This window comes from Lepidochelys olivacea (genome assembly GCF_965140295.1).
Source record: "Lepidochelys olivacea isolate rLepOli2 genome assembly, chromosome: 11".
In the NCBI taxonomy this organism is placed as follows: domain Eukaryota; kingdom Metazoa; phylum Chordata; order Testudines; family Cheloniidae; genus Lepidochelys; species Lepidochelys olivacea.
In genome coordinates this window covers 4600208-4613658 of record NC_140421.1, presented here as the reverse complement: position 1 = coordinate 4613658, position 13451 = coordinate 4600208, and the positions used below count along the sequence as shown (strand labels likewise).

Sequence of the window (13451 nt, the reverse complement as noted above, 5' to 3'; positions counted from 1 at the left end):
AGTTTTACTCTACAGAACTGGGAAGGTGAAAATATTTTTAGGACTGTGTGTGTCAGGGTCACCTTTCCTCATTCGCACCCAGGGCTCTATTCCCACTTTGCAACACGCAGTGCTTTCCTAAAGTTAGTAGCTGGCATGAGCTGGGCCTTGACTGAGGAACTGGCACCCAAAGTGTTAAATCCAACATGGAAGGCAACTGGGATCTTAAGGTTGGCTGTGCTCTTATTAGCTTAGAGCAGGGGTCGGCAACCTGTGGCACGCGAGCCGATTTTTACTGGCACGCTGCTGCCAGCTGGGGTCTCAGCCGCCGGCCCCACTCAGCCCGCTGCCTGCCTGGCTGAACAGAACCCCAGGCTGGCAACGGGCTGAGCGGAGCCGGCGGCTGGGACCCTGGCTGGCAGGAGCCGGTGGATGGAACCCCAGACCGGCGGCCAGTAGTTCAGTTCCCCTTCTAGGGGTTTCTCGCTGTCTGATTGCAGGCCAGTTCCCCAGTGGCCTATGTGGGAACCCTAGGCCCACCCACTACTCCAGGTCCCAGACCAGGGACCCTAAGCATAGCAGCCACATGCCACCATGTCCCTTTAACAACACTGCTTTCAGTTCCCGGGGCCACCTCCCCACAACCCCAACCTTTGCCAAAGCTTCACCTTTACCTCAGGGCTCATCTGCGTTCAGGCCCAGCACTTAGCCAGGAGTTCTCGCAACTACCCTGGTCCTTGCCGGTACTGAGCTGTCCATGGTGCTGCAGTTCCCTTTGGCCAGCCAGGAGGACCATCTGCACTCCTCCAGTGCCAACAAGGACTTTCTCTGGTGCTGCAGCTCCTTTTATATGGCCCTCCTGGGCCCTGATTGGCTGCTCCCTGCAGCCTCTCTGATTGGCTGCTTGCCCTGCAGCCACTTTAGGCTGCTTGGAGGACTCCTCTGCTGCTCCTTTCCTAGGACGGGTGTGGCAGGACACCGAGGCCTCCAGCAAGGGGCCTCTGGGCCTAGTCCACCCCATCACACCAATATATAATAGTAAATAATTATATATATATGGGGAGCAGAGTTCTTCACACAGCAACAAACCCACATATCACTGACCTTGGCTTGGCTTCTGCTACAGCCACCAACTTCAGCCCAGCTCAGTCAGAAAGTTTAGTAAGGGAAATGAACCTGAGAACAACTTACAGGCTTGTGTTGAAATCAGAGACAGGCCTGATCCAGAACCCCTGGATCCAAACCCAACTTTAGGAAGTTTAAAATCCAAGTCTGTCCCTGCATTTTGCAGCTTGAGCCTATCCCTAGCAGAAACCACAAGGAACTGGTTGCTTCATTGTGTTTTGGCTTGAGATCTGGTAAAATTCAGCACTGTTGAGTTTGGTGTTGAATTGTGTGAGCCTGAAGCTCAGAGTGAAATCAGAAGTGGCACCAGTGGATTGAAGGGGAGGAAAAGGATTTTAAGAGCTCTCTGAAAATGAGGCTTCTGAGTTTTGCGAAATATTGAAAGAATATGGGGATACCAAACTGTAAAATGCACTTTACATCCACAAAAGAGTCCAACAGGGGAAAGGAGACAGTGGTTAAAGCACAGACCTGGGAGTCAGGAAATTTGGATTCTATTGCTGGGTGAACTTGGGTAAATCACCTGCCTTAGTTTCCCCACCTGTAAAAAGAAAATATGAACTCTCCCCTCCCACACAGGATGATAAGTTCACGTTTGTAAAATACTTTGAGACTCCCTGGGAGACAGCATGTTATAGCTTTTCTTAGCCTCCCCATTCCCCCTCTCCTCAGCCTGCCGGTTAATTGGGACATGTATTCATAGCATATCATAAGGATGATTCCCAAGCAGACATTTAGCAGTGAAGAACAGACTGTTTAAAAAAATTCAAATTAACTTTATTACTAAATCACAACTATTGTGTGTGGGGGGGAAAACCAACAGCCTGCAGCGCTTGGAGTGAGTCCAAACCCGCCCCACATGTCAGAGCATTTTCCTCTGGCAGGATGCTTAAATAGTGGTGGAGTCTTTTCAGGAAGATTCATTAGGGTCTGGTCAGGCAGCTAACATGGCCCAGTTTAAAATGAGAACTCAAGCTTTGAACATTTTCCACACGATTTTCTTTTCTTTGCTACCCCCTGTTTATCAGGTACAAAATCTATCATTAGGGGATTAATGGCTGTCACTGAAAATGCTGCTCCGTGAAATATATCCAGCCTCGTTCTAAACATTTTTATGCACAATGTTTCTACGTTCACACAGTCCAGGAGCCCTCAGGTCATACGAGTCCATTTGCACTGCACAGTGAATTCTGTTGAGTAATACTGAATTCCTGTTAAAAGATGCTCTTTTCCTGCAGGGTAGAGGGGAACGGAAGGCAATAGGACTGTAGCGCAGTACTTCCAGTGTTCAGATCAGCTTTGAATATTTCCCAACAGAAGCTCACCTCAGTGCTTCCCTAAAAACGTTTATGCATGGTGCTCCTGCCTCACATCCACATTCCCACCATGCTTCCCGGTTAAGTGCCCTGCCCACCCAAGAATGTCTTAATCACGAACTTTTGAAAGCTGAGCCTCCCAGTCCCTTTCAGGAAAATGAAACCAAGCATGCCCCTCCGCAACCCTGCCGAGTGTTGTTAAAGGTCTGCACATCTTAATTTACTTATCTTCTGTGCCCACCCCAACACATGCTGGGAAACCCTGGGGTAGCTCTCCCTCTTCCTCTCTTTTCTTCCATGCTTGGAAGAGCAGTGAAATAGTTTACCATGGTGCCATTTAGAATTTTATCAGTGGCATCCGAGCACCCCCCCCCCCCGCTGAAATGAACATGGCAGTTCACACCTCAGAGCTATTTTCAGGCTCTCTGCAAACTCAGGCAGAGGTCTCCTCATTGATTATGCTCATCTCACACTATGGAGGCTTTCTCTGCAACCATAATAGCTAGATACTTTTTTAAAAATGAAAGCTGAGGTTGGCGAGCAATGGAGAGGCTTTCCCTTGCTTCCACGTCCACCCACTCCAACTAGTCATTTCTGCTTCACACTCCACACTTAAGGAAAACCTGTCTGAGGCCGAGGTCAGTCAAAATACAAACAATGCCAGCAGTAGGTGTCACCAGAGCCTGAGAGAAGATGAACTTGACAGCCTCTCCACTTGTAAAAGTTTTGTATAAGTGATACTGATTAGCAGTATGTTCCTCACAGATGACCATCCCTCAGGGTGCATTTCCTCTGGGGAGTCATTTTTCCATTCCTCTGAACTGATGGTTGCTGATGGCTCACTCAGTCCTACTTGGGTGCGAGAGGCTTTTATGTCATTCAGGAGATACTCAAGGCTGTCTGTTAGGAAAGCCCTAGCTATCTGGTGGTGTTCTTTAGATCTAACTGTACCTAACTAACTGTACCTGTGTGAGTTAGCAAACAGGGAACATTGGTGAGGTACTGTATTGTGTCGTATTGTAGTACATAAGTATGTGACTTTTTGCAGACTTTTATACTGAGGTTTCCTCAAGTGTGAGTTTCAAGGGCTTTTAGCTGTTCAGTTTCAAAAGTTCAAAAGTTCTCCTGATTCCATTCAAATCCTCATGATCTGTGTTTCACCCCACATCCCTCCTGCACCCCAAAGCCCAACCCCCTGCCCTGAGCCCCCTCGCACACCCCGCACCCCTCCTCCACCCAACCCCTTGGGTAGTCTGCTGGGAAGTCTGCTGCTGGCCAGGAGCTAAGATTCACGATGTGACGGAGAGACTGCCGAGACTCATCAAGCCCTTGGATAGCTACCCCTTCCTGCTTCTCCACGTGGGCACCAATGATACTGCCAAGAATGACCTTGAGCGGATCACTGTGGACTACATGGCTCTGGGAAGGAGGATAAAGGAGTATGAGGCACAAGTGGTATTCTCGTCCATCCTCCCCGTGGAAGGAAAAGGCCGGGGTAGGGATCGTCGAATCGTGGAAGTCAATGAATGGCTACGCGGGTGGTGTCGGAGAGAAGGCTTTGGATTCTTCGACCATGGGATGGTGTTCCAAGAAGGAGGAGTGCTAGGCAGAGATGAGCTCCACCTAATGAAGAGAGGGAAGAGCATCTTCGCAAGCAGCCTGGCTAATCTAGTGAGGAGGGCTTTAAACTAGGTTCACTGGGGGAAGGAGACCAAAGCCCTGAGGTAAGTGGGGAAGTGGGATACTGGGAGGAAGCATGAGCAGGAGTGTGTGAGAGGGGAGGGCTCCTGCCTCATACTGAGAACAAGGGGCGATCAGCAGGTTATCTCAAGTGCCTATATACAAATGCACAAAGCCTGGGAAACAAGCAGGGAGAATTGGAGGTCCTGGCAAAGTCAGGGAATTATGATGTGATTGGAATAACGGAGACTTGGTGGGATAACTCGCATGACTGGAGTACTGTCATGGATGGGTGTAAACTGTTCAGGAAGGACAGGGAGGCCAGAAAAGGTGGGGGAGTTGCACTGTATGTAAGGGAGCAGTATGACTGCTCAGAGCTCAAGTATGAAACTGCAGAAAAACCTGAGAGTCTCTGGATTAAGTTTAGAAGCCTGAGCAACAAGGGTGATGTCATGGTGGGAGTCTGTTATAGACCACCGGACCAGGGGGATGAGGTGGACGAGGCTTTCTTCCGGCAAGTCGCAGAAGCTACTAGATCGCAAGCCCTGGTTCTCATGGGTGACTTCAATCATCCTGATATCTGCTGGGAGAGCAATACAGCGGTGCACAGACAATCCAGGAAGTTTTTGGAAAGCGTAGGGGACAATTTCCTGGTGCAAGTGCTGGAGGAACCAACTAGGGGCAGAGCTCTTCTTGACCTGCTGCTCACAAACCAGGAAGAATTAGTAGGGGAAGCAAAAGTGGATGGGAACCTGGGAGGCAGTGACCATGAGATGGTCGAGTTCAGGATCCTGACACAAGGAAGAAAGGAAAGCAGCAGAATATGGACCCTGGACTTCAGAAAAGCAGACTTTGACTCCCTCAGGGAACTGATGGGCAGGATACCCTGGGAGAATAACATGAGGGCAAAAGGAGTTCAGGAGAGCTGGCTGTATTTCAAAGAATCCTTATTGAGGTTACAGGGACAAACCATCCCGATGCATAGAAAGAATAGTAAATATGGCAGGCGACCAGCTTGGCTTAACAGTGAAATCCTTGCTGATTTTAAACACAAAAAAGAGGCTTACAAGAAGTGGAAGATTGGACAAATGTCCAGGGATGAGTATATAAATATGGCTCGGGCATGTAGGAATGGAATCAGGAAGGCTAAATCACACCTGGAGTTGCAGCTAGCGAGGGATGTTAAGAGTAACAAGAAGGGTTTCTTCAGGTATGTTGGCAATAAGAAGAAAGCCAAGGAAAGTGTGGGCCCCTTACTAAATGAGGGAGGCAACCTCGTGACAGAGGATGTGGAAAAAGCTAATGTACTCAATGCTTTTTTTGCCTCTGTCTTCACGAACAAGGTCAGCTCCCAGGTTACTGCACTGGGCAGCACAGCATGGGGAGGAGGTGGCCAGCCCTCTGTGAAGGAAGAAGTGGTTCGGGACTATTTAGAAAAACTGGACGTGCACAAGTCCATGGGGCCGGATGCGTTGCATCCGAGAGTGCTAAAGGAATTGGTGGATGTGATTGCAGAGCCATTGGCCATTATCTTTGAAAACTCATGGCGATCGGGGGAAGTCCCGGAAGATTGGAAAAAGGCTAATGTAGTGCCCACCTTTAAAAAAGGGAAGAAGGATGATCCTGGGAACTACAGGCCAGTCAGCCTCACCTCAGTTCCCACAAAAATCATGGAGCATGTCCTCAAGGAATCATTTCTGAAGCACTTAGACGAGAGGAAAGTGATCAGGAACAGTCAACATGGATTCACCAAGGGAAAGTCATGCCTGACTAATCTAATTACCTTCTATGATGAGATAATTGGTTCTGTGGATGAAGGGAAAGCAGTGGATGTGTTATTCCTCGACTTTAGCAAAGCTTTTGACAAGGTCTCCCACAGTATTCTTGTCAGCAAGTTAAAGAAGTATGGGCTGGATGGATGCACTACAAGGTGGGTAGAAAGTTGGCTAGATTGTCGGGCTCAATGGGTAGTGATCAGTGGCTCCATGTCTAGTTGGCAGCCGGTATCTAGCGGAGTGCCCCAAGGGTCGGTCCTGGGGCTGGTTTTGTTCAATATCTTCATAAATGATCTGGAGGATGGTGTGGATTGCACCCTCAGCAAGTTTGCGGATGACACTAAACTGGGAGGAGTGGTAGATACGCTGGAGGGCAGGGATAGAATACAGAGGGACCTAGACAAATTGGAGGATTGGGCCAAAAGAAATCTGATGAGGTTCAACAAGGACAAGTGTAGAGTCCTGCACTTAGGACGGAAGAATCCAATGCACCGCTACAGACTAGGGACCGAATGGCTAGGCAGCAGTTCTGCAGAGAAGGACCTAGGGGTGACAGTGGACGAGAAGCTGGATATGAATCAACAGTGTGCCCTTGTTGCCAAGAAGGCCAATGGCATTTTGGGGTGTATAAGTAGGGGCATTGCCCGCAGATCGAAGAACGTGATCGTTCCCCTCTATTCGACATTGGTGAGGCCTCATCTGGAGTACTGTGTCCAGTTTTGGGCCCCACACTACAGGAAGGATGTGGATAAATTGGAGAGAGTCCAGCGAAGGGCAACAAAAATGATTAGGGGACTGGAACACATGAGTTATGAGGGGAGGCTGAGGGAACTGGGATTGTTTAGTCTATGGAAGAGAAGAATGTGGGGGCATTTGATAGCTGCTTTTAACTACCTGAAAGGTGGATCCAAAGAGGATGGATCTAGACTATTCTCAGTGATAGCAGATGACAGGACAAGGAGTAATGGTCTCAAGTTGCAGTGGGGGAGGTTTAGGTTGGATATTAGGAAAAACTTTTTCACTAGGAGGGTGGTCAATGTGGTAACACACTGGAATGTGTTACCTAGGGAGGTCGTGGAATCCTCTTCCTTAGAAGTTTTTAAGGCCAGGCTTGACAAAGCCCTGGCTGGGATGATTTAATTGCTATTGGTCCTGCTCTGGGCAGGGGGTTGGACTAGATGACCTCCAGAGGTCCCTTCCAACTCTGTAATTCTATGATTCTATGATTCTATTGTCAGTCAGACAAAATCCCTCACAAAAGGGAATTGAAAAAAACAACCCCTTTCACATTCCATAATAATGTTTTATTCCCAGTCCACCCTTCTCACTACACTGTAATTTAATGGGCATAAGACAAACGTACCTATTCACTCTAACCGTTACTAAATTGACTCCGTTGGTACTACAAAGGGGAGCATAATCTCGCAATAATTGAATTGAAATAACATCCATTTTATGAGGCAAACCTAGAAAAGCATTATAAATCAGCAGCCTGGCACACACATCATGGGAGCTGCTTATAGGGAGGCAGAGCTGCCTACTAAATAAAGCACCCAACTGGGACACAGAACACATGGGTTCTAACCCCAGCTCTGCCACTGGTTTACTGGGTGACAAATCCTGCCTCAGTTTCCTCATCTGTAAAAGTGGGCATAATGATACTGAGCTCCTTTGTGAAGTGCTTTCAGGTACAGGTCAGAAATCTTTATGAGAGAGCTAGGGGTTATTGCTATCAGTCCCAAGATATTAAGCTCCAAAGATGCACTCTGTCCTGTGAAATACAAAGACGGTCCTGCTCAGGTATGATGCCCCTGCCTGCTGGCAATGACAATCAGTCACAAAGTCTGCTAGACTTGCCTCCAGGAAAGTGAGGTCAGTGCCAGGATTTTAGCATGTTATCTGGCTATGAAAAATAACGATGTGGCTTTGAACTGTAATCTTTGAGAGACGGAATAATGCATTGGCCATATCCTGAGAAGGCAAGGGGAGGTGGTGGCCTAAAACTCTAAGCAAAGGCTGCATCTCTTCAGAGTAATCTAATCTAAATCCAATTCATTACCATGGAATTTGAGTGCTTCGCTGAAGATGTTCAGATGCTACCCTGCAGTGATGAGGGCCTCAGAAATGCTAATCAATAAATAGAGAGACAAGGTGTGTGCAGCAAAATCTTTTATTGGACCAACTTCTGCTGGTGAGAGAGACAAGCTTCAAAGAAGAGCTCCATGAAAGCTTGAGAGTTTGTCTCTTTCACCAGCAGAAGTCGGTCCAATAAAAGATATCACCTCACCCACCTTGTCTCTCTAATATCCTGGAACCAACACGACTACAAGGCCAATAAATATTGAGAAGTTTCCTCCGTCACTTCTCTTCCTCTGTATTTGCAGGGACAGGACGAAGCCATAAATCCAGGATCCAGGTTCCAAACTCCTCCAGAGACTGGGTGTGTTGGGATCTTGGGTTCTGGTTCAGCCCACGCTATTTTGAAGACTAGATCTACTATTTATACATTTTGTAAAATCAGGTTAATGTGGATGTGAGAGCTAACGCCCCACCTGAGTCCTAACTATGCCCTCTGCATCTAAAAGGAAAGAGAAAGAGCATGCACTTGTTATTACTATTGTTTACTCTTTGTATTGTCATAGCACCTGGCAGCCCGAGTCACAGACCGGGACCCCATTGTGCTAGGTGCTGTACAGAACAAAAAGACGGTCCCCAAACAAAGTGCAGCCCTGATCCTGTTTTCCATCCAAGTCAATGGTGAAACTCCCCATGGACTTCAGTGGGAGCGGGAACCCTGATGAAAAGCCATCCGCTGCTGAAATGCTGTTAGGATTTTTTTAAAACATATTAATAAATAATCGTACCATATGCAATGCAGTCAATAATGAGAGTGATACTGCCAGGGTGTTAAATGATTGTATGTCTGTGTGACAGTCTCAAGTAGGCAAGGAGAGTGAAACAAACACCCACCATCATCATCATTTCTTGTCTTAGATAGACAAGAGGGGAAACAGAGGCACAGAGAGATGAAGTGACTTGCAGAAGGGCATATAGCTAGTCAGTGGCAAAGTCAGGAACAGCACTCAGGTCTCGTGAGTCCCAGTCTAGTGCCCTATCCACTGGACCATGCTGCCTTATATCACACACAATGTTGTCTCCAAACCATCAATAGCCTAGCCATGCATATTGACTCTCAAGTGATCTCTAGTATTATCTCTAGAGATGAGATCCTGTGCTGTGTTTTAATCAGGGGTCCTGCTGTTGCTGCAATAAGGACTGACCTGAATTTGGTATTGCCTGTCTTCCAAAATACGAAACACAATGTAAGCAGGCAATGTTTTTGGCATCGTGTAATGTTTCATTTCCCTGTGTGGATATAACCTCTAGGCACAAGCTACAACTAAAAACTAACTCCCCAAAAATGATTCAGTCAGTGTGAGAGATAGATCATGGCAGAAGGACTGAGGCAGGGAACCAGCTTGGTTCACACAGCTGCTAAAAAAAATAACAGCACCACAGCCGACAATAAGCATTTCTTCAAGATGTAACATAAGTAGCACCTTCTGGTGACCCCCAGAATTGTTACAGAGGGTTCTTTCATGCAGGTTCCTCTGTACACTGGAAATTTGCATATATCACAGTGTGTGTATGTGAGTTCATAGTCACTATATATAGTGCAATCAAGGAGCCTGACCCTACAAGCCATACTCGCATAAATGTCCATACTACAATTAATAAGTCTACTCATATGAGGGTACGGGTAACTGGCTCTAATTGCTTAATACGGCAATTTCGCAATGCACAAGTCGAATAACAGAGCTGTTACAATAAGGGGTGGGTGGGAAAGTAGGTGGGAGTTGACCAGTTTATTGGGTTTAACTCTGACCAGTTTATTGGGTTTAACTCTGACCAGTTTATTGGGTTTAAGTCTGGTTCATTAACACCCGTCCTACACCCGGAGGTCTCCCATGCAAGCAATGAGCCAGTCCAGCCCTAATTAGTTTGTGAAAGGCTCTGCTTCACAGCATGAGGTAGTAATTCTATGGCACACAAACACCCCACCACAACTCCCTTCCTCCTCCTGAGTAGCTGGACAGTTTCCTCCCTGGATCTTAATGGGGAAATGTCCATTTCAAGACATCCATGGTGGGAAAGCTTTTTTGCATTTTCCTGAACAATTATGTTAACTAGAATTTGAATGTTTACAAAGCCTAGAAAACCCTTTTTTGATCAGTTGACTACTCACCTTCAGTAATCTTCTTTGAATATACTTATCTTTTCATAGGGATAACTTTTCTCATTAAGAGATAGTTGAAACTGAATATATATATATATATATACACACACACACACACACATAGAGAAATACTGTCGGTTTTAGATTATTATAATTTCTTTGGGAATCAAAACACTTGTACTTTGGAGGGTGGGGTCAGGGGGATACAGAATATTTCGCTTTTTATTTCTTCCTCAGTTTATATCATTTTTTTTATACACAGTGTGAGTGGCTCCAGACCAGCAAGGGAGAATGGCAAGACTAACATTAAATTTACTACACAAAAGACCATAAAGAGCTCTTGGATCATTTTCAACAGTTTATCAGGAGTTCTAAAGGCTGGATGGGGTGAAGATCTAGGTGAATAAAATAGGACTGGCACTTTAAATTATGGAGCTGGGTTCTGTAATGGCAGTCCTTTTGAGAGAAGACCCTAGCTAGAAGGTAGACGAGATGCAGACACCATAGACAACAGACCTCTAACTGGGTGTATGTTCTCTTCCACGCTTTCAAGGCAGGTAGGACTCCATGCACTTACCTATCTGAAACCACTCACACAGATAGCCACAGTACATGGGAGTCAGTCCAGATCTGTCCTGTATGAAACTGCCAGAAGAGGTTACCCGGGCAAAACCTGGAACTCTGACTCTGGGTCCCTTTCAATGACCTAGGCTGAGGTTCTGATTCGTGCTCCATACCCCACTGCCAAGCAAGGTCCCTTCACCCAGCAGTAGGTGGCCCCAGTGAGCAGTACACGGAGGACATGAAGGGATGAAAGTATCAGGCGGTGGGATGTTGATCAGGAGATTGATAAGGCTTTTGGCTTTTCTTCAGCAAGCGGTTGAGGAAGTTGGAGGTTGTGGAGGACAGACGGGGCCCTTCTGAAAATGGTACTTGGCTCCTGATATGACCACACTGGGGAGAGCCATATCCTGCCTTCGACCTGCATGCAGTCCTCTCGTAGTCAGCAAAATTTGTGGACTCATCATCCTGCCTGGAGATTGAGCTGGAAGGTGCCAGAGGAGGGAACCTTCTTAGCTAAACTCAGTGACATTCCAGATCATCTCACATCTTGATCAGCGCAACCTCTTCTTCTCTCACCTCCCTGCTACCCAACTCCCCCGTCTCCAGTCAATCCCAAATTGGCCCCTACAATTACCTTTCTTGTGTGATCTGACCACGTCACCCCATCCTTGTACCACTCCCCCGCCTTCCCCTGTGAGCATCACATCAAGGTCAGAATTCTTGTTTTCAATTTCCAGGCCATGTGCCACTTCACGTCAGCCCACATTGCTGTGTTCCCTGCCCCAAAGCCAGTTTTGGTGCCCCATTCATTCTCTTCTCTCATTCCTGTCTGGATCATTTTCCATGTTGCCTTTTACACATGGAGTGACTCTCCTACCCGTTTGCCAAGGCACCATCCTCTCTTGGTTCAAATCTCTCCACAAAAGACTCACTTCTTCCCTGATGCCTCCAGGAAATGCTTTTATAGTTACTATAACAGCAACCACTGTCTCCCCTCCTCTGGATTTCCCAGTGGGTTCTGTCTCATGTCCACCTCTAGACTGTAAACCCTTCGGGGCTGGGACCATCTTTAGCTTTGTTTCTTGGACAGCACTGAGCGCATGCCTAACACTTATTAATAAACTCTGTATCTCCTGCAAGAGAGTGGAGACACAACAGCCGAGCAGCGGAGACCTAGGACAGAGGTGACATCTAGGGAATGAAGAACGTTCAGACATGACACCTGAGAGATTTGTCTCCCCCATATGCTTTCTGTGGGAAGTTGTTTTTATTTCATCCAGACCTCAAAGCTTCCAGAAGCCCACTCACCCCACCTGATAGCTCACAATTCCACTCATTGTAGTAAGGTTCCCTGATCAACAGCTGATTTCAGTGGCCTGAAATCTCTATCTACTCCACTTCCCACCAGGGGGAACAGTCATAGGGTTTCCCATGCATCATCTTTTATTTTTATAAAGCACCTTGATCTGAGGGGACCCCAAGAACCCTATAAAATTACACACTTGAGGTGATTTTCCATTTTTAATGCAGAATAATAATCATGTTACTTTTCTATAGCACCGTTCACCCCAAATGACTATTACATCACCTACTGCTGAAATGCAGCTGTCTCTGGGGTGGAACATGACAGCTAACACCAACACTATACAAAGTTTAGGATAGGAAATGAAGAAGACTGCTCCTAATTGCAACTTCAGGGGGGTTTAATAATGACTTAGTACTGCTTATATACACTTTCTTCCTCACGTTCAAAGCACTTTACATACATCCAATTAATTTAAAGAAGGAAAAAAAATTACCCTCATTAAAATTTGGCAAGGACATAGAGGTTAACAGTCCTGCTCTTGCAAAGTTGACAAAAAGTTGCATTAGTCCCTGGGATGAAAGGAAGGCAGGGTAAAAACTGACAGCTGCCCCTGCCCCCTTTCCCATCTCTTTTTGAAATCCCATGTTAACATGCAATACGCAGTCACCTCTGTGGCTTTCATCTGCACACAGTAACTCCGGCAGCAATGAATAATGGACAGTGATGCAGGAATTCCCACTGTGGCTGGGCAAGAGCTATCAATCAGGAACAGCGGGAGGAAATGGAATAGAAAATCTCATTGAATGAGCAATCCCCCAAATTCTCATCCATCTAGATCTCCATTGACAAGCTTCCCTGCAGCCCCCAATGAGCTGATCCAGACAGACCAACTGAACACTCTGGATCTACACAGGTCAAAATCAGCTTCAGTTTTTCATCTGGCCAATTGGTAACTGGTTTTCCTAAGCAACAAGCCATGGGGATTTCTTACAGTTAGTATAATTTGTGCAACCTGTCCGAGCACAGGTTAGTTAAACCAGAGTTGCTGGAAAGTGACGATTAGTAAGTGGAGTTTCCTCTTGTTCCCTTTGGTGGAAATAGACAGCATTTCATGTTCGTTTAATTACGATGAGCTGAGCATAAAAACTATAAATGGGTGCTGAGAAAATGGTGAAGCACAACAGCAAAGACACAATCAGGCCACTGACATGGGACTTGCCATGCAGAATAACCCCAGTTGACCTGAGACTAGTTAAACCCTCCCATGAAGGTCCCTCAGCCAGGGTATAGACAAAATCCTACTGCATTAGAAAAAATGGACTCCCTAGGGAGGTGGTGGAATCTCCATCCAGAGAGGTTTTTAAGGCCCACCTTGACAAAGCCCAGGCTGGGATGATTTAGTTGGGGATTGGTCCTGCTTTGAGCAAGGGGGTTGGACTAGATGACCTCCTGAGGTCTCTTCTAACCCT

General features: G+C 46.7%; 1 protein-coding gene across 2 annotated transcripts in view; it reads right to left on the bottom strand.

The window, feature by feature from the left end:
- MARCHF4 (membrane associated ring-CH-type finger 4) overlaps positions 1–13451 on the bottom strand; it is a 155816-nt gene that overhangs the window by 65005 nt on the left and 77360 nt on the right. The window lies entirely within an intron of this gene.